The sequence below is a fragment of the Bombus pascuorum genome, chromosome 9 (assembly GCF_905332965.1).
Source record: "Bombus pascuorum chromosome 9, iyBomPasc1.1, whole genome shotgun sequence".
Classification (NCBI taxonomy): Eukaryota; Metazoa; Arthropoda; class Insecta; order Hymenoptera; family Apidae; genus Bombus; species Bombus pascuorum.
Window position 1 is genome coordinate 6,769,675 of NC_083496.1, and position 22,331 is coordinate 6,792,005.

General features: G+C 33.2%; 1 protein-coding gene and 1 long non-coding RNA gene across 3 annotated transcripts in view; one reads left to right on the plus strand and one right to left on the minus strand.

Annotated features, from left to right (window-relative positions):
• LOC132910725 (laminin subunit alpha lam-3) overlaps positions 1-22,331 on the minus strand; it is a 195,805-nt gene that overhangs the window by 68,755 nt on the left and 104,719 nt on the right. The gene's annotated exons all lie outside the window — the stretch shown is intronic.
• Positions 18,297-20,946, plus strand: LOC132910775 (uncharacterized). Its single transcript, XR_009658851.1, has 2 exons — positions 18,297-19,790; positions 20,127-20,946. It is a non-coding gene; the product is annotated as an uncharacterized LOC132910775 (long non-coding RNA).

A 22,331-nucleotide genomic window follows, 5' to 3' on the forward strand; every position in this document is an offset into this window, starting at 1 on the left:
CAGCAGGTGATTGCCGTGGAGAGGATCTATCTACGAGCTCGACTGCCTTCTACGTGCTTTAATAGTGTTCTCGCTGCGCATTCCTAGATCGTCCTCTACACCAGACGGAAAACTCTCTCGGCCGGATCTCGCCTCCAGGCTCTGAAACTCGTCTGTGTCGTTCTCGTCTCGTGAATATTTTCTACTTCCTCTTCTTTGAAATTTCTTTCTCTTTTTCTCTCTCTTTCTCTTTCTATTTCCTGTTCGATGCATCTTTTTTTCTCTTCACCGTTCGTTTCTTTCTTTGCACACGAGCTGTTTCGTGTTTATTCGTCCGGTTTACGTTTGTACTTACTCGCTCACTTGTTCGAGAAGCCCGCTTTCAGCTTCTATAGCACGCATCGCGTGCATTGTGCGCTCGTTGCTTGTTGCTAGCGTTGCTGCGTCGACCGTCGGAACCGACGTTCGAGCTTTCGTTTCGTGCTTCGCGCTTTACGATTTTCTATATGTCAGGTACAGCATACCAATCGATTTCGCGATTTTAGATCTTAATCTGCAACTTGGATTTAAATCACAGTTACTTCATCGTAATCTGTATTCGTATATCTTACGCGAGATAGGTCACATCGATTGTCTTTATTACGTGAGACAGAAAATATATAACATTAAAAAGAAAATGTAAAATCAGATATCTTATTGCAATATGGGTCGTATACAGAAATATCAAAAATATCAATTTATAATTTATCGTGTTATAAATTGAATAGAATAAATTTGATATCATAGAAATGATCGTTCTATTATATTTCTTAACAATATATATCAATATGGGTCATTCTTTCCTGAATTACTTCCAATTAAACAGTATTTCAATGATCATTTTTCCTAAAACACGCGTTATACGATGAAATATATTAAACTGTAACCATGGTATATTATTGATCATTTATTTTAGTGAATGCCATTCAATTATGTACCATAAAGGGGCGTTATTTCAAGTAGAAACACATGTAACACGAGACGATAACCATACATTTTACTCAATTTTATGTCTAATTTATAGTCACTCTTACGTTGCATGTAATGTTCATTTTATTGCTTAGAGAAAGTACATGCAGCAATTACAATACCCCGTATTCCAATAAAAATGTTTAAACAATCCACCGTAAACTTTATCACCCGTCTGACCAACCATTATATAATTCTTGTAAAAAGAACAAAAGGGATTTTGCACGCAATATTATTGTATATCATACTGTACGAAATATTATTTGTTACTATTTACCCAGCAAGTAACAGTTATTAAACTATTCAAGAATTAATTATGTTAAATATAATAGTTAATTCAAAAGAAACGAGTTACATATGAATCCTTCATTCCAACTGCAATTTGATTAAATTTATTTTTGGACCATTATCTTTATTATCTATTCATTTCAATCATCGACTTCGACTGATTTAGATTTGTCGACTTCGACATCGACTCGTCGTTAAGATCCCGTGCGGCTTTCCAATCTCGTTGATTGTTTGAGACTCAAAGTCTACTTGTTTCTAGAGTGCTGCAAAATATCTGAAAGTGTAGAAACAGCTGTTTTCCTCCAGAGATTTCCAAATTTTCTACCTACAATTTTTCTACGATTGTGATTTCTCGTGAGATATTCCATTGTTTCCAAGTAAAGGAAAGAGCCTACATAAATTACGAGTCGCACATTCTTTTCAAATATGCTATCTTCTTTCCTTTCACAAATCTCCACTGACAAAATTTCTTGCTTTAGTATTTGACATCCTTATCGTCGCCACATCCCTCTCACTCTTTTCTTTCTCCGGTAATGACCGGGTATCGGGTCGTAATAACTATACATGTAGTACATTGCCATTGAACGACAACATGGCCCTTTTTTCGACGTTGCTATGTGGATCTCCACCAACGTGGCCATGAGGTCAATTGACAGGTATATTTTTCGTGCGACGTGCTTGCTGGCAAAAGGGACGTGCGACGTGCTTGCTGGCTAAAGGGACGTGTGACGTGCACGCTGGCAAAAGGGACGTACGAAGCACAACTTCGAGATCTATTGTTTATTTTGAGGTGAAGAACAAAATAAAGAATAAAACATCGTTATAAGAAAGATATATAAACATATAATAGTGGTAATAATATTTACACATTGTGCTGCAATCGTTTAACTATACTCATCAGCATATAGCTTCGTCTTACTATTATTTTACTATTCCATACTTACTAGCTGTCTAATTCTCTATCTATTATATTTTTAACTATATTTAAAAATAGCAATGGCAGATAATAATTGAGATAAAACAATCTTAAAATATACAGAAATATCTAAACGAACTCGCTACCGTCGCTTCAAGATTCTAACAATACCCATCGACGAAAGAAACTGCCTTCTTAGAATTAGCTATATTCTCATATAAATTATCAATAATGGAAAAGTACTTCGTCCAAAAGGCACACATTAATTTTATCCTCCAAACACGTTAATATTCCGTTATAAACATTCGTTCCAATTAACATTCATCGTAATTTCGACACATACATAGAGAAAGACACACGATATTGATACTTAAGTCATCGAACCGAGTATGTAATCAAACGTATTTGAATCTAATCGTTATCAAGACCATGTGGACTGGATGCGACGCGTGTCTACGCGTGTAGTATATCTCCAAGGACTTCTTCATTAACGCGAGCGAGATTCGTTATCGGCGCGGTTCGTCCACTTTACGATCGTCCATCGATTTGCAATAATTATTAGCATCGCCACTTGCTGCTTGCCTTGTTCCAAAATCAATTAGCCATCGTACGTTCGAGCATAAATATGAATAATTTGCGAGCGAGCAGAGCTTGAGCATACGATCTTCAATCTATTGCGCTCTGTTTGACACCGATAACAATGTCCGTGTTGATCGTCGTACACGACGTTTTATCGTTTATTTGAATAGAATTTTATGTGGCCAAAGAACAACATACTTCGTTCGTTTCACCGATTTCATTCGATTTAAAAGTAAATTCATAAAAGATATAACCTAGCAAACACGAAGATGGTACCCCGCTGGAGGTAGCCACCCACATGCTATATTTATTTTTATTTTATTTTTTCTTTACCAATGAGATATAACACTTTACCAAATGTCCTTCAGAATAAATTGTAAAAAAAAACCAAAATAAACTAAAAAAAAAAAAGTAAATTTCCGAGATCGAAGTGGGAAAGTAAATGGATTTTATTGAACTCGAACTACAATGGAATGTTAATTTGTAAGTTTGGCGAGCTGAGAATTTCTGCTGCATAGACATATGCGTAAACTTCGTTAAAGATTTTTACCATTATAATTGGAATATCGACCGACGATTAATTAAAGTTTAGGAAATTGAAAATTTGATAAGTTTGAAATCAGTAGAATGGAAAAGCCATAGGCAAGTATAGGCTATAAAGGAACGCAATATTCCTTATGTTTCTCCAAATGGAGTTTGTGCTGTATTGCATATTCATACTCAATACAAGAGCTTTTCTTTTTAATAAATTCTTTATAATAAATTAAAAAATCTTAAACCGTTTCCAGTATGAATATAAATTTATTCCAACATCTTGCGATTGTGTAACTAAACCATATACGTTCAATAAATTTTATACGGATGGTAAAACGCTGCTTCAGGCTTGTTAGACACCATACTATATGCATCGTTTACGACACCTTTTAAGACAATCAATTGTTCCGCAACTACGTGCGTACCTCCCCCAATGTTTTGACACAGTATTTATAGCGAAGAATTTCCTATTCGGAAGACTGAGTAGCAACCCCAAACCACCAATGAAATATTGTAGTTAGAAGCTCGAACAGGGCTACCAATCTTTAATTACCAATAGTAATTCGGCAAGGACCTATATATAAGAACGTTCGATAGGAGATATATGCGCATTTCACCTTCTGCCTTTGCTTTAATATGTACGTTACACAAACTTATCTAGAACAACTAAACGTACATGAATCTTACAAATGTGGTAAATTATTGCTAGAAACTGCAAAAATGCGTGGTTTGAATGAATTCAATCTTAAGAAGATACGTGCAGAAGGAGAAGTAAGTGCTATATTGTTCAATTTTAATTATTTAAACATTCGAATTAATATCGATAATTAATAATGAAATCTTTTTTGTACTACAGAAACGCAATGCACCTTCAACCAGCTCGGGTCTGTCATTAGTCAACAAAACGAAAAGATTTGAGTATTCGATACAAGTGAACGATAATGAGGGACCAAAACAGAAGCATTTTGAAAAAGAAACGAATGGCATTGAAAGCAAAGAAATTAATACGTCATCGTTGCAACGTCTGCTTTGCCCAAGACCCACGGAGAACCAAAAAACGACCGCGGAGAACCAAGAAACGACCACGGAGAACCAAGAAACGACCACGGAGAACCAAGAAATGATCGCGGAGAACCAAAAAATGATCGCGGAGGACCAAAAAATGATCGCGGAGAAACAAGAAACGACCGCGGAGAACCAGAAAAGTACCCCGGCGGAGAAAAGCGGATCAGACCTCGTGTTTTCGAAGCCCACGGTTTATCAATGCTATTACTGCCGCAAACTATTTTTTCATACTTCCACCTACAGAAGACACATGATTTGCGAATTGCAGAAACTCCACTGGTGCTCTATATGCAAACGTGGATTCGTTTCAAAAAAGTGGTACAAAAAACACAAATTATTTTGTTATGTAACATAAATCATGTACAAGACTGTTAGATAAAGAGTGTGTGGGATTTTTTGTCCATTTGGAGACTTATTTTTTTATAAATTTCGATCAGTAAATTAGAATCATGTGGAACTTTAGACGAATTAATGAGATTTTCAATTTTAGAACGTCCATATATTTTATGACAAAGACACTGTTCAACTGCATTGTTAGCTTTTAGGATCAACATATCTCTGGTATGTTTGTTGCATTTTAGAATTCGTTAGAATAAAATACATTGTACATGATGAAACGATTTTCAACTTCCAATGTAATAAAGATGCAAATTTATATAGAAAATTGTTGTTAGTTACTCGCGCCTTTTCAAATTCCCTAACATAATTTAGAACAAGGTTACAAATTTTATTATAATAATCAATTAAACAGCAATTTTCCTACGTGAGAACGTAAATCGAAAATAGAGAATAAAATTTCATGTTTTTGACGAAATCGAGTTTAGAAATTATTTTAGTTTGCGTAAACTTGACTCAGCGTTCAGGTCAACAACAATCAACAATCAACAACAAGTTATAAATAAATAAAAAGAATCTACTAGTAAATATTGTAGATATTTAATTAAGAATTGGTAGTATACGTCTACCTCATAAATCTTTATATTCTCAAAATGAGTCACCTAACTCTGCGCTCGATCATTTATTTTTATCTATGTTCAAATATATTTGACAAGTTCTGAAATGCCACTTTCTCGAAATAAAAGGTGCCGTAGCAAAAAGTTTCATTTCGTATCTTCGGTTTACTCTTTGGTGTAGAACCAAACAACCTCCTTTCCCGCTACAACCCCGTTTGCTGGTTAACGTTTGAAGCGTAGCACGTTCCCGTTTCGTTAGAGAAAACTTTTTCAGGAAAAGATACCTTCGTGATACAATTAAAACATGCAATCAATCAGTATTAGGAAATTTTGTAACTAAAGTGAAGTATGATTTGGTAAAATATTATCCAAGAGCTGTAATAAATAAAACATTAACATGAATTTTCAATATTATTCAAGTTTTATTCTATAGAAAATTATAAATTTGTCAATAGTTAGAAATCAGAATTTTGTCTTGTTAAACCAGTTGTTTTAAACATCCTTAGATCTTACAAATAACGACATCATCTTTATCGTTTATTTTATCAGCATTCTCTTTTAAGGAAGTACTAGAACCTCGAATTTCTACGAGTTATCATTATTTGTTTGTTTTCCAACTCAAATTACTCAACGTGATTCACGTGCATGTTGCTTAGGCTCTTTTCACATTCAGTCTAGAAAGATAACTATTCTTTCGTTTTTTCTATCGCATTTATTTCTATGTCAATGTTTTGGTGGAAATAAGAAACAATCGAAATGAAATAATTACAATAAAAATTTCATTTATTCATTAATTGATCACATCAATCCATGATGGAAAATACATTAGCAATTTTATGTATACGCAATAATATACATAAAAAATAAATAATATATAATAAATTATAATATAATATAATAAAATATATATATAAAAAAATTTTTTTTTTTTTTTTTTGTTAACTATTTTAAACTATATGTGATTTTTATGAAGTTAATATTGTAAAATTAATAGTATTTGTAGTAAAATACTATTATTTATTTAAAATATGATTATACAAATGTTTTCTTTTAAAAAGTCCATTTACATTATCATAAAAACAAATTATCACATAATGGATCATTAGCCTTTATGTACTTACAACTAGTTACAAAAATGAATTTAAATTTAAAGAATCAAATACAGTAAAATAAATTTTACTGGTCTATGTCAATTTATGATTTAAAAATTGCAATTTCTTTCAATTATTGTTTACGTCTTCCGTGATGTAATTTATAAATACGACAAATGTAGAATTTTTCACAAATACTTGAAATCGTGGATGGAATGCAATTTTTCGGTATTAGACGATGAGAATAAAAACTACAAAGAATATAAAGAAAAACAAAGTAAAAAGATACAAAAACTCAATGAAGTAGAAATAATAACAAAAACCACAATATTTCGTACAATTTACATAAAACGGTTAAAATAGATCAAAAAAAGTTATAAATTGTTCAAGAACTACTAATTTGAATTCTGAAAATTAACTGAAAATTAACTGAAAATTAAGTCGATATTGATATTCGGCCGAGAAATTTTTTGCGATGAATGTAATGGAAGTATATATAATGTCGACGAAGAATCCCATAAGAGTATGATCGTATCCTACACCGAGGACAACGTAGTTGCTCCTTCGCATGTTTCATCTGATGTCTACGAAGCGCTATTCGGTTGTGAAATCGTCTTGGACAGTACATGCAGAAGAACACTTCCGGTTTTGCGAAAATGCCCGTATCTTTATCCTGGTTAGACGTGGTGTTTGGTCTATTATTATGATGTTCCCTATCTCGATATTGATCATTATTCCGATGTTCCCTGTTTTGAAGTTGCTCATTATTACGATATTCGTCATTCTCGTCTATCTCTTGACAGCTTCCCGTCGTTGGCGGAGACGTTTCACTGTCTGGTATATTAAATAAGTTAAAGGTGTCCATCTCCGAATTAAGCAGAATGTTCTCTATCTGTGACAAAATAGATTCATCTTCGAAGAGCGCCAAAATCTACAACATTTCGTATTTAAATTTCAGTCAATAAGAAATCGAATTCGCGGTGTTGTGGTCGAGGTTTTAGTAATATGTTGAAGATTAAAATCGGACGAGTTTCGAGTGTCTAGTTTGATTGTTTGCTATAGTTGGTGTAACCGAATTCTGTTTGAACGCTGTTAATTGTTACTCAAACGAATCCGATCACTTGCTTATTCAACGTACAGTTGGAAAATAGTCGAAGAAAATTTGATCAAGTATAGTGTAAACTAGATTGCAAGTTAATTATACTACAAGGAATAATATACTATATTAATATTTAATATGTTTTGATAAATACCTCATTTTCCATATCACTCCAACCTGTTGCGTTGTTCATTATAATGAGCACAATTATTTCACACACAAAATGATGTATTTCAGAACACTTTCAGAACTACTATTACTCTTACGACAGATTTCTTAAATGTAATTTTGTGTAGGGTCTAATTTGGTATTTATATGTTCGCCTACTTCAACTACCCCTATTTACCGTGGTGGGGATATACCTAACAAATACTAACGGTAAATAAACTTCTGTACCTAGCAGGCCAATAATATTTCAGTTGTAAGGGAGACAGTAAGACTATTGGTCATTGCTTGTAATTAGTCATCAGGTTACCACCCACTAGTGAAATTTCATGCAGACATATTTAAAAGAAATATATAGAATACATTTTTTTCATTCTCGATTTACTTTGCGAGAAAATCAAATTTGAAATTTTATCAAATATATATATACAAAATATAAATAAATAAATAAAGAAAGAACCAAAGAAATAGATAGATAAATAAATAAATAGATAAATAAATAAATAAATAAATAGATAAATAAATAAATAGATAAATAAATAAATAAATAAATAAATAGATAAACAGATAAATAAATAAATAAATAAATAAATAGATAGATAAGTAGATAAATAAATAAATAAATAAATAAATAGATAAATAGATAAATAAATTAATTAATATATATGTATTTATATATATATATTTTTTACTATATATTTATATTCTGACAAGTTGACCTTCGGATCGATTCGATTGCATCCTTACGTTCCACGCAAATCGGTATAAGAAATAGTAACGCAAGACTAGAGTTAGATATAGGTGCAAGGTTTGCCACATCGACCATCAGTCAGGTAAGCAGGGATTATCCTTTATAATCTCCAGCAAATCGGCAGGTAGTAAGACACGTTGTCATTAAACCGATGCTAAGTATTGCCAATCTAAGAAAAGTTATGTTAAGCGCTGATACCATGTGTAGAACCAGAATTTTTAAAGTCGATTGTTATTAACATGGAATTTTTGCACATGCACTTTTATGTTTGTTTTGATGTTTAGAATCGACTGTGCAAAAATATCTAATAATATTTTTTATAATTTTGATATTTATAATTAATATTTAATAAATAAAATATCAAATAATATACTATATAAATTCGTGTAATTAGAACAAACTATATTTCTGTTCTGTCTGTAGTTAAAAAAATAATGCTATAGGAGAAATATTTTTTTTTTTTATTTTATTTTGGTTTTTACAATTTGTCCTGAAGGACATTTGGTAAAGTGTTATATCTCATTGGTAAATAAAAAATAAAAAAATAAAATAAAAGAAATATAGGTGCCAGCTTCTCTTTATTGATAATTGCAACGATCATTTTCCATAAATTATATATATCTTTTTTATGTATACCGCATAGCGCACCGCATTGAATGTGTTAACCGAACAAAATGTCCGTAAAGTGTCAACTTCCGATATATCACGCGAAGCATCTTTCAAACAGATATAGCGGAGATGAATCATGTAGTCCTTTGAACCGTGTTGAGATATTTTCAATTACATTTCACGTATCTATGTAACAGCCGCGAAATTGAAGCTTGTTGAGCAGAAAGCATTTGCTCGACAAGCTTGGCTATTAATCTCGATCGTTGCGAAACGATTGATTCAAGATCAATCGGTATTGTCTCTTGTTCTATAAGCACGCGGTATCTCGCTCCTCTGTACCAGCAATGGCTCGTAGTAGCACTTAGTAAGTGGGTGGTACCCGAGTAATCTTGTTCTCATACATAAAACATACAGAGCAGCATTATATGTTGCCCTGCCTTCTTCTGAGTTATCGTCGAATGTGATTCGCGGCCACTGCTTTGCCTGATCCGCAGACGTCTCTGCTCTATCAGCGAGCGATTCGACGTGTTTCAATTACTGCAAAGCGCAAACTATGACTCGAAATGGAGAGTAATGCTTGGTACAAGCTGTATGCTTATTCCAATTCTTCAGACTGTTGCAATACATTGTCGTTGCAATAAATTTATACAGACGATACATAACGTTCATATTCGTATGTCTGCGGAATTTCGCGTTTTCATTAAAAATATACGATTAAAATGTAAGAATCATTTCCCAGAGATAGAATTAATAATCTGCTACCGAGATTATATACAGTTTATAAAATTATATAAATTTGTGCGTTATTTATTATGTATCGTCGTATTATGTATGTACGTATTATGAGAGAGAAAGGGAGAGAATCCAAATGAAAATACTTACGAATGAGTGATGGAATCTGGCAATCGTTGGAACGAACATTTATTATGGTTATTCTAGTTGCTCTAAAAGAATCTTTGAAAAATATCTTAATTGTCGCGTGTCATGGCGGAGGAGATTTTTAAAGCTTAATTACCGTACCATGATTTTCAAATAAATATAATAATTTCAAATTTTACTTTATTTTAAATTCTGTTAAATTATATCGTTTTGAGGTGAAAATACAAAAACCAAATCCATATAGCGTCTCCACGTTGCAAGATAACCACGGTATCGGATAAAGAAGAAGAAAAGAGCTGAACGACGAGCGTATCCTCGTGATGCAGACATCTGCATATTATGCCCATATATTTGCCGATATTTTAAATAGCGGAGCACAACCTATTATGGTGCTGACAGATTTGCACCAAGAAGCGACTCGTGCAAAGGGACAGAAAGGACAAAATGATTGCCGAGAACAGTGGCAATCAACTTTTCTTCCTTCTTCGTTCCTGTCCATGTATTATCAACAAGGTCTAACGCGAGAGCACGGGATACGAGTGATTAACGAGGTTTATCTTCGAAAATTGACATGACCAAACTCTACGTCGTTGGCACGAAATGTTTGAATATACAGGGTGTCTTGGAACGAGCGTGAAAAGCTTCACATTATTCAGGAAGTAATTCCAAGTAAAAATATCATAGGAACGTGCAAAGCCTGATAATTAATTCTGAATAATTATTAGGAGGGTGGACGATCGAAATTTTACAATTCGTGCAGAATAACGATCTTGAGCACACAACAAAGATTTGTGAAGCTACTTGCGAGCCACTGAAAACATTTACAATAGATTAGACAGAAATGTCAAGAAGTTTGTTCGAAACCTGTATCTCACTTCTACAGTCGTCTAACGAAATGATCTAAGCGGTTGTCGATCAATCTAGAAATTTTATTACGCATGATAAAACATTTGTATAATCCAAGGTTCCAAACGAAAGGATAGCTTCCGACAGTTTTAATTACTTTCTAGTAACTTTTCGAGCTTATTTTAGTCTTTGGAAGCGTCGTGATGTCTAAAAATCAAACGGTTTAAACTTTAAATCGAATCTTCGCATATTATAAAATATAATGTTTGCAAGGATAGGGTATCAACAAACCTATTATATAAAATAAAGTTGCTTAACACAATTAAACCATCAAGTATCGCGGGGAAAAGCTAATCGGTAAAACAAAACAGAATCGCTACACACGTATTACACAATATTTGCATCAAGTATTTAAATTCTATTATTAATTTCATTTGAATTCAACAAGCTTTTAACAAAATCTGCATTTTACGTTATACGTAATTTCCAATCTGCGAAACTACTTTTCAGCATTCTAACCACGATTACCTTAACCACACCCAACATACGTCGACCCGCGTTCAGATTATTAAAAGGCTTCGATGAATTCCCGCGGTTGCGTCGATATTTTTAATCAATATCGATCACAGCCGGGTTAATTACAAGGGTGTAACGATGCAACGCGGGGAAAACGATGGGCACGCGAGCGAGTAATAAATAAAACAGCCGGATGAATGAAAGCCAGTGATTTGAGTGCCACTGAGATGCACTCGGATAAGATTCGACCGATGAACGGTCCATTTGTAAGTGGAATGTTATTAAGGCCGAAACGGTATACAGGTATTAAGCAGTGATATACAATTATTGCCACGTATCGATAATTATTGATTTGATGGAGACCAGCTACCCACGTAGCGCTCGATCCCGTGCCACCATGAAAATATGATCGTTTCAAGCTCGCCTAGACACCGTACCAGCAGCACGTTCTACGTGGGTGGATTGAATCGCTGGACGATGATATTGCGATCGGCGTAGGCAGCAGGGCGCAATTATAGACGTAGTTGTGCAAACAATGTATACAGAGAATACATCATCGAACAACGCGGCTTCCTCTTCATTAAGAAGCTGTTTCTTGTTCTTTTCTTCCCTCCCGCTCTCTTTTTAAACTCTCCTGTCGATTTACAACTCGATGGAAAGGATCATTCGTGGAAAATGATTTGTGAGAAGAATAGTGAAACGCGTGAGTCTTCGCAGAGAGCTTTTATCATATATACATTACTGGAAGAAGTTTGTGCCTCGTATGGTAGCTCTTTCTTTGAGTCAAGTGGTAGAACGAGCTTGATATTGAATATCATTTGTATTTTTATATTTTACGCGTATTTGTATCTTTAGTATCTCTTTGTAATTATTCTTTTTTTGCGCGCAGTACAGTATCGTTTTTCATATTACCTCATTGCTGATTTAAATTAACGAAGATCTACTTTCATGAAGCTAACCATCCGTCAGCAAACTTATTTTTACTGACGTCGCGTTGTCTGCATACTGGGTCGTTTAATTTTATGCAGGTCTTTTTAGGTTTCTGTGTTTCAAAAAATCTACCAGAATTCTTGAATACTCTTTCAAGCTTCCAGAATATCATTCAACAGTTTTTACTGTTACATGTTACCTTGGTTCTTTGAAGCAAAGCAAAATTGAAATAGAAATATGGGGAAAATGAAACATTACATAAAATTACTGTTCGAAAACGATGCAGTATGCAGGTGGAGGGTTAGTAAAGCACATATCATTATCTCTGTGAATGAAAAATTATTCATGGAACTTTGACAAGGAATATGTCGCTAGCATGTTACATAAGGGGAATTTACGACTCGAGTAATATCTACCTGCAGCAAAATATTCATTTATGCAGAAAGTTAAAAACACAATGTTTTTCTTGGGATTTACTAGAGACACTTTCTCGAATGTCGCGATTGAAGTCTTTGAGAGAAACAAAGTCTTATGATGTTGAAATCGTGCTTACAACACGATGTAGTGACCTTTTCACTCGATAAGACATGAACGTTTAACGCGTAAAATTGAAATAGGTAAAAACTAAATTGAAAATGTCATTGCGAGCGACACACTTTCTCATCTTCTTTCTAAGCAGTTGTCATATTTGAAATGTCAAAAGAAAAAATGGCAGTGGAAACACAATATGGAAATGAAGGGTATGTAAGGCATAAAAGTAATTAATTTTCATGAAAAATTATTTTTTCTGTTATTATTTATTTAAACTGAAACATTACACCAGAAACCTAAATAACGAACACTTCGTTCTTTCCGTTTCTCAAAACTAATTTTCATAATGTTCATTTTTATAATTAATAAATTTAACTTTTGCAAGATTGAAATTGAAATTAAATTAACTTTCAGATTTATTTGACATCTACTACGTAAAAGTCATAATACTCCAGTATTCATCTATACAAGTGCTTACAAACATCGTAAGTCGCTTCTGATAATCATAAAAATTCATTTGCAGCGTCATTATTTACAAAAGATAAGATTCCCATTTTTCTCCTCAAACCAGTTTTAACTCGAACTTTGTACTCTATCGATTTTCTACAGTTTCCGTCTCATCAATTTTTCGAAAAACGTGGTTGCATCACTCTATAACATCTACAGATTGTGCAGATTAACCGACATAAGTCAGTTTAAATATTCTGTGTGGAAACCGCTTAAATCTTTCGCGGTACGGGTAACCAATCTCTACCATACGAATATAATTTGCATATCATATTATCGATCGGAGTAAATCATTGCAGGTCGGCAGGCCAGTAGACCTGCCGGAAGAGAAGCTGATATTCCTTGATAACATTGATGCCTGATTATTCTCTCTTTAATTACGTCATTCATCTCAGCTACGAAAACAGCTAATTAAAAGCAAAAACTTTCGTACGACGATCAATAGATATACCTCAGGCAAAAGTCCAACTTTGACGAGAAGTTCCTGAAGGAAGGAAGGAAACATATTTATGTATATATAATCATGCTTACTACCTCAGACACCAAATTATTTTGGCGAAATACTAATTTCTCCTTGTATTTCTGCTACTATGAATTGGTGGCGATTATTATCAAGTATTATAAGTACTATCCTTGCTAGTTGTAATCTATCTACGATCGAAAGTTTCTGCAGGTAAACAAGGTATTTACCTACTAAAAGCATATAATAGATGCAAAGGACTCTATTTACTTACTATAGTTCTATGACAATTTTATTTTATGACAAATATTATGTTCAAAAGCGGATTGATACCATATGGTATTTATGACATAGCTACGTTGACCAGTAGACAAACTGTAGTAATAGTAATTATAGCCAACACAGGTTGTACTTTAACTTGAATACCTATAGTATAACTTCATCCAATTAATATAATCCAGTAACTTTAAGCTACAGTCTACGATTAATGATTATGTGACAACTCAATGTAGTGTAAGTATTTGAAAGAATCGACCGATACAAGTTACATACCATGCGAGGGCAAATAGCGAGGTGATTTCTTATGAAAAAATAAAAACAAAAAATATGGAATAAAATTTTTCCATTTAAGTTTAGTTTTCGATTTCCGAGAAAATCGAGTTTGAAAATTTATCAAATATGCTTGAGCATGGTTAAGGCTTTTTCGGAATTTTTTCGGGAACAGAGCGTCTGGGAAAAAGGTTTCATTTTGCATTTTCGACTTGTTTTCATGCGTAGAATGACCTATTGTCGGTTATTTAGACCTATCCTAAATTTTTAAACTCGATATTTTCGTTAACTAAGTCTTAAGTAAAAAAAATTTTTTTCCGTATGTTGTTCTTATTTTTTCATATGAAATCACCTCATGCCCGCTTATAGTGTTGTACTGGCTGCACCCTGTACATAGACACAGATCTATCATTATGTTACCTAAAACATTTTTAAAATACCATTTTCCGCAATCTGCAAAAATGTTTACTAAAAAAAAAAAAATACACGCGACTTTCAATACATCTCCGACCCATTTCCTCTAAATTCTATTTCAATTTTCTAACGCACGTTCCATCTTTCTTACGTGTTCCATCATGTAACTTTTACCTAAGGCCTCGTGATATCGTTCAGCACGTGGCCATTCTATTTTAAAACAACCGCGTAAACGACTCTCGGCAGTCTGATCCTAATATCGTTCTCGTAAATCACTTTATTTGCCATGGCATGTTCAAGAGCGCCATTATCATTCGCAGTTTTATTCGTTCTTTGTGCCATATAGGCACGCGCTTGAGCACACTTGTGAATTCTCCCTCTTGTTGAGGAAAACCGGAAAACAGACGTATTATACAGAATCCGGCCGAATAACATGTAAAAATGGACATGACGTGATTGCTTATATAAAATTTAATAAATAATGAAATATGTTTATTTATTTATATTTTATTATTTCTCATGTATATATGTATCATGTATATAGAATTCAAACTACCCGCCAACGTTGCATAGATTAGATCACGAGAGAATAACGATAATTTAGGAGTTAGAAAATGGATTCTCGATTTTTCAGGTAAAATTTGTAGATTTGTTATTAATTATTGCTGTATTTATTTTAATTTATTAACAAAATAATCTCGATTTTCCAGAACCGATCGTCTGATTTACTCAAAGGATTTACGTTATTACATATAATATATATATAAAAGAAATAATAAAATTTGTTTAGACATATTCTTGCTCTTTTCAAATTTTTCCAATTTCTTCGCAAGACGCTTTGTTCCCGAGAAAAATAAATTTGAAAATTTATCATACGCATGTACATACGAAGGCTTGGATGGAAAAACTGTATTCTACATTTCCGACATATTTTCCCACACGCAGAGTGTCCTACTGTCGATTATTTAGTCTTGTTCAGTGCGCAATTAGTCATGTCCAAGTATACTTGCTAAAATTTTCAATTCAATTTTCTCGAAAATTAAACCGAGAATGAACAATTGTATTCTATATTGTTTTCTTATTTTTCCACAGAAACGTCGTGTTCGTTTTTGCACGTCAATCCGCAAATGTTTACATACAGGCAGTCCAGACCATCGTTGAAAAATATTTCCAACGACACATTACCATGTCAATAAGAGAGAGAATAAGTGAAATTTATTGGCCACCTCAGCTTACTTCTTCTACATTGGTATGTACAAGCACAAAAAAAGAAAGGAGAAAAAACAAATATGTTGGTTAGAGGCAGTATAAATTATATTGCCCCTTTAATAGCACTGTTTTATCTATATGTATATTCTTATTTTTCTAGCGTTTTAAAAGTAGGAAAAAAAGGGACTGTTATTATTAAGGACAGTTCGACGTTCTTAGCAATTTGACTATTCTACCAAGAATTATGGAAAAAGGACCGGTTAGGCATAATATTTTACTACTCTACATCATATATATATATTGCACAAAGGTACTGTTATAAAACTTTATGCTTCGTCTAAAATTATTAGACATCGTTCACCCTTTTTGCCACTGCGAAATGTGCAATAAATGCTGTCACCATATAAATTTTTTCTTCGCTTTCAGAGATTACTCATCGATATTCTGAACCTCTAATGCTATTCCAAAGGGAATATGTATATATATATATATATAATATAATATAATATAATAATATATATATTATTATATTAATTATTATTATTATTTATTAATATATTAATACATTATTAGAATAACATTAGAGATTAGGAACAACATTAGAATATTTATGAGTGATCTTTTATGATGATACACAGGAACATGTATATGTATATTTATACACATATATAAATGAATAAATAAATAAGTGTATCTGTTGATTACTTATGAATCGTTTTTCTTTTATAGGAATGTCGTATAAGTAAAAAAAATGTGCAAAATCTGAATTGAGAATGTCACCGAACTCTACTTGATCCTTTATTACTCTGGCTGCATGTGAATATAATATACTCGTTTCTCTGCATGTTTCTCATCACGAAACGGAATTTTATTGCATCGTTGAAAAATCTGCGACAATTGACAACTGTCACTTAGCTTATTTGGTAATTATTGTCAAAGTTTTATGAAGATTCTGGGAAGACGACAGAAGGGTTTGTACCGAGAATATTATGAAAAGTGCAGAGAATCGAAAATTTCAATGACTTATAGAAATGACATAAAAATAATTAAAAAATTCTATTTTCGTTGTAGAATATTTCCAGCTGCTGCCAGGTGACCACATACTTTTATTTGAGACATAAAATGCACTGCTTGTTCTGTTATTGTACTTACCATTACCCATGGTAGGTACTGTATGGTATTTACATCTATAGTACTTATCTACCTGTTTATCACCAAATGGAAATATTTCGTTCCCAGATATAAATAGAACATAATAGCGCACATTTTAATAGTTATACTATTTTTTCAGGAACGATCTCATTTGAACGATTATCTATTAATTCGGAGTAATCAATATTTTGTACGATCCTGCCTTGCTCTCTCAAAAATAAACGGTAGGGAAATAGGATCAGTCCTCGTTAACCGGCGATCGATCAAAGAACAATTAACCATAGGATCAAATATGGCTCGCTGACACGTGTCCTTGCGAACGTCAAAAGCATCAAAACAGATTTCCAATCGGCCGCGTATAGCTCGTGTATTTGCATCGAAATGGTCTATCGCAGGCAGCGTGCAAAATAAAATTCGCGGACTCTTGTAGCATTAAATCATTTCGCTGGATGCTCTGCCATGGATTTATAATGGATCTGATAGCGGCGGTCGCCACACGCTCGTCTGCTCCCGTTGCTACCGGGGACAGTGGCAAACGAATAAACGACTCGCAGGCTTCCAGTCTGTCGAGAGAAAAGAGAAAAGAGTGGAAATCTCGACATTCTCCGGCTACTTGATATACGCGTTTAGCCCCGAGCTGGGGTCGCATTACGTGGTTCGCCTGCGATGGTCAGGTACGTTCTAAGTACCTGAACGCGTGTTTTGTCTCTTCAACATTAATGTAGACTTAGATTAACTATTGACTGATCGTCGACGAAATTAAAGTTAAAAATCAAAATTATATATCTAAATTATATCTAATGACGAGTTGGCTATCGCATGTAATAAGATTCTGTACGTTCCACAAGCAGACATATTTTATTATGGTCTTTTAACAATGCTTGAAAATTTCTGAAATATTTATTAATAGATCATGGATATTTGGATCAACTCATAGCTTTATGAGGATAATTAAAGAAATGGAATTTCAAAAGCTTGTTACATTCATTTAACAGTATAATTGTTCTTTGAGTATTTCACATATTTATGCGTTGTTATGTGAATTTCGTAAATGTTTATATCTTTAAATTTCTCATAAACATCTACAGTCAGTTATCAATATATTTATTAAATAAAGTTTGTAATTTCTTTTAATAAAAAATTCAGCAGGAAAATTCTTTTCCTATATTTACGTAAAAATAGATAGAAATATTTGACCGATAGAAAAATTCTTGTATAGTATACCTATATTATCCAGTACACAAACCGTTGTTTGAAGGAACACTTTGTTTATGAATCATCGATGACCTCATGAAACAAACGACTCTTTCTTGAAGTAAACATTTCGAAATGAAAGGAGCAGTTTAAAATTGTATTAGTCTATTTGAGCATTCCGCAAAATCTAACGTTTTCTGTACCTTATACGTATATACTGTGGATCACAAGACAACAAATGTTTTTTTCTGAAACATTTAATCAGCAGTTAATATAGTTTTTCAAAAAGCGATATACAAATGGTACGAAACGAGGAAGACAATAAGTTTATAAACAAGTGTACGGAAATACATGGCTAAAAATGTAAGAAACGTGCCTTGTTTATCTAACAAAAGAGAGAAAGAAGGTTGTCTTTCAAACAACGTTCTCCACGTGCCATAAATATTATCTTGTATTCCCTGAGTTTCAAACAAATCTTTGAACGATCCAATGTCCAATCAAAAAGATCGCGCTCCAACTAGCGTTCGCTAGTTTAAGAAAACATACACATCACAAAGACAGGGCTAGAAGGAAGATTCTAACTAAGAGATTCGATCCGGTTGAAAAGTTATTCGTTCGTCTCAACAACACCCGTCGCGTTGGCAGTTAAAAGTCGGCCACTAAAAACCAGATTCCATGCCACTGTGTATACGCTATGCGCACCACCCTCTCGCGAGAGCTCGAGCTCTGGCGCTCGCCGCCTCCGCGTAGGTGGAATTATTTTCTAGTAACGCGTACCACGTTACCACCCTGTAAATTAACCATCGACTGGATCGTGTGGGCGTCGTCAATCGCATTATTATAGCACGCGGTAGTAAATTTAGCGAAATCACGCGGTCTAACGTTACAGATTCGACCACGTTACTATCGTTTTTAACTTTTGATCAACGAATCACTGTTCTTCGATTACTACGACTACTACCAAGTATCTATGGACTATTATATCTTTTCAAACATTTAGATAATTTTCTAACGAATAAATTGTTTTCAGAGAAGAACCGTAAAAAGAATGTTCGAACTCCCGGAATTTTTTTATTTGAACAGATGACTCTCACAAATCTGGAATAATAAAATTAATTGATGACTGGAGAAAGAAAAGAGAGAAGAGAGAAATAAAGCTTCTAAAATAGACAAAACGAGCATAGATAAGTCAGAATATGAATTCCGCCGCCAGGCTTCGCTCCCATTATCGAGCGTTCCAAAACAATGCACTCAGGATATCTTATGGCAAATTACCACAGCATCCAGCTCGATCTAAACGACGATGGGTAGAGTGGAAGTGCACAGGGCATAAATCGCAGCTTATACATAGGTCAGAGTATAAATCGTGCGGTTCAAGCGCGAAAGCACCGGCCGGAGATATGGAGGGGCTGTACCGCGTTCTATGGGAGTATTTCGAAATTCTCCCAACTCGCTGAAACAATGTAATAAGAATCCTGTCAAAGTATAGAGGAAACGCGGACATGAAATCTAGTGGACAATGGAACGATCGATAAGTGTTCTAGATTAAGCAAATCATAGACGTACGTAAGTACGTATTTACATTTTTATTTTTGTTGCTTTGTGTAATCAGTTGGTAAGGTTCATAGGATAAAGGATGGAAGTATGATTTATATTTGGAAATTTGATATAATCATAATTTTAGAAGTTTGAGTTATGGAAATTTCAGCAATTTTGAAACTATTATTTATTATACATAAATTAAATCAATAATATAACCGACTATGAAAGTACATATCAAAAATTCTACAAATTCTCCAGGCTATTCATCGTAATTACGTAACTCGTACTTCACATATCGTAATTGAACGATACAACTGAGTGAACTGTACTTGTCCAACCATCTTTTTTTTTTTTTTTTAGATTTGGAGGCTGAATTTCACTTATGAGGCGGTATTGACGCTGGGGTATCAGTTTCCGATGTTCTACGCGAAAAACTTGCGTTCTACCTGGTATCGACGATTTGACCTCTTGACTGGGCGCGTAAGTTGGCGCACTGGAGGCGAGAATTTATAAACCTGCAACTCGAGTCGAGCTCCTACCGTACTTTGCGGCGAACAACACACGTGCACTCTGTGTCCGGAAAACACGAACCCTTTCATTACGATGAATCAAATCAAAACGAATTTAGTTGAATGAAATCGCGATCGTATCTGTCAGACTCTGGTTTTTTTTTTTTTTTATTATTAATATAAACGCAGTGTGTATGATTTACTATTTGGATATTTTATATATTTCTTAATCTGGTAAATGTAATAATTATAGGTTCGTGAATTAACATCACGAGTGTATCTCCAGCGAGTGTTACTATAAACAGTTGTTTCCTAAACGATGAGACAGGCTGTGAAAAAATTTATTGAAATAGACAGCTAAGCCACGATCGTGTCATGCGGGTATTGCGAATCCATTCTGTATCGATTTAATGGTTCGACGATAATCGTATCATGTTGAATTTGAGTATGTTTATTAAGTAGAGTATGAAGGACTAGGAATGGTTCATTGTTTTAATTAATGAGTAACTGACAATGTTTGATATATGCCAGTGGCTACAAAAGCATGTGAATATCATTGTATTTATGATAAGATTTATATACTAATTAATTAAGTCCAAGTAAGTATGTTGAATATCGAATCGTTTAATAGCATGTTAAAAACTTGAAAATACATAAAAAGAAAGATGATACATTATTGTTTATTAAATTCTAAACTCCTATTTAATCAATAACTTAATAAAACTAATATATAATAAATAGAATATGCATATAGCACATATATTTTGAATATTTATTAAAAAAAGATTTCTTTCAAAAATATACATAAAATAAAAGTATTAACAATAGAAGTGACTTTAAATTACTGAAAAATGGGAGTCTAAAACTCCTAGAAGCTGCACGTAGCCCATTACATGTTATATACATATTATAAAATACATGTTATAAAATGCTATAAAATATTGTGCACGTGTTCCCGAATCTACAGCCTTTTCCTTTCAGCCATTAAACTTTTACATTTTATAAGTCCAAGTCTAATTTTCACACCAAACAAGAATACTGAGCACAGTGCGTACTGCATAAAACACATACTGGAATCCATTCATTATTTATATTCTCATGATTTCCTAAAACATCTCATTTCCTTCTTCCTACCACTGACTTACAAAATGAATTCATAGTCGTTGACTGTTGTTGTGAAATACAATCGTATCTTTTAAGATGTCATCGTAAGTGGTTATTCCTGAGGTGAAACACAGTAGAGTAAGGTCATGTTGCAATTTACAAGGAAGAAACGCGGAGGCTGCATAAAATCTGTATTATCAATGAGTCATGTCTCTATCTTTTAGACTCGTTATGGTTTGAGCAACACGCTGCCTGCCTTCGCATCTGTTTTCTATTTCTTATTTATTCACTACAGCAAATACTACGTGTAAACAAGATTCGTTTTCTCCGTCAGAAAAAATCAATTATCTTATAGGACTTAAGAAATAATATAGTTGAGATCTTTTTAAACAATTGCATATTGAGATTTCTTTTCGTGCTTCTTAAATCAAACATTAAAAGGAAAAATAATGTTTGTGGAAGTAATAGAATATTTTCCGTATATAAACGAATTATAAAATACACAATTCTATAAATATATTACCATTCTTTAATAGTATTTCTTTATTAATTGTAATTTCCATTTTCTAGTTTTAAATACCAGCGTTTTAGCAATATCATATTCCTATTAAAAATATATACTCCATACTTAATTAAGAGATCACTGCATTAAGGAAGAAATTTAAGAAAAATCATAACATTAATGGAGAATGTATAGTTGATGTTTATTCTGATAACAAGGCATATTGCTCTCCACAGTACCTTGACATCGTTCTGTATCAAATTACTTTTACCATGTAATGATTAAAAATATTAATTCATTGATTATTAATAGGCTCACTTATTAGTAACTCTATTAATCTGTCTGTGATATATGTACCACCTAATATTACTTAAAAATTTTATAATTATATATTCATGTTACTACTATCCTATATAACTTATGTTCATCCCCTATTTAGTTAGATTTATC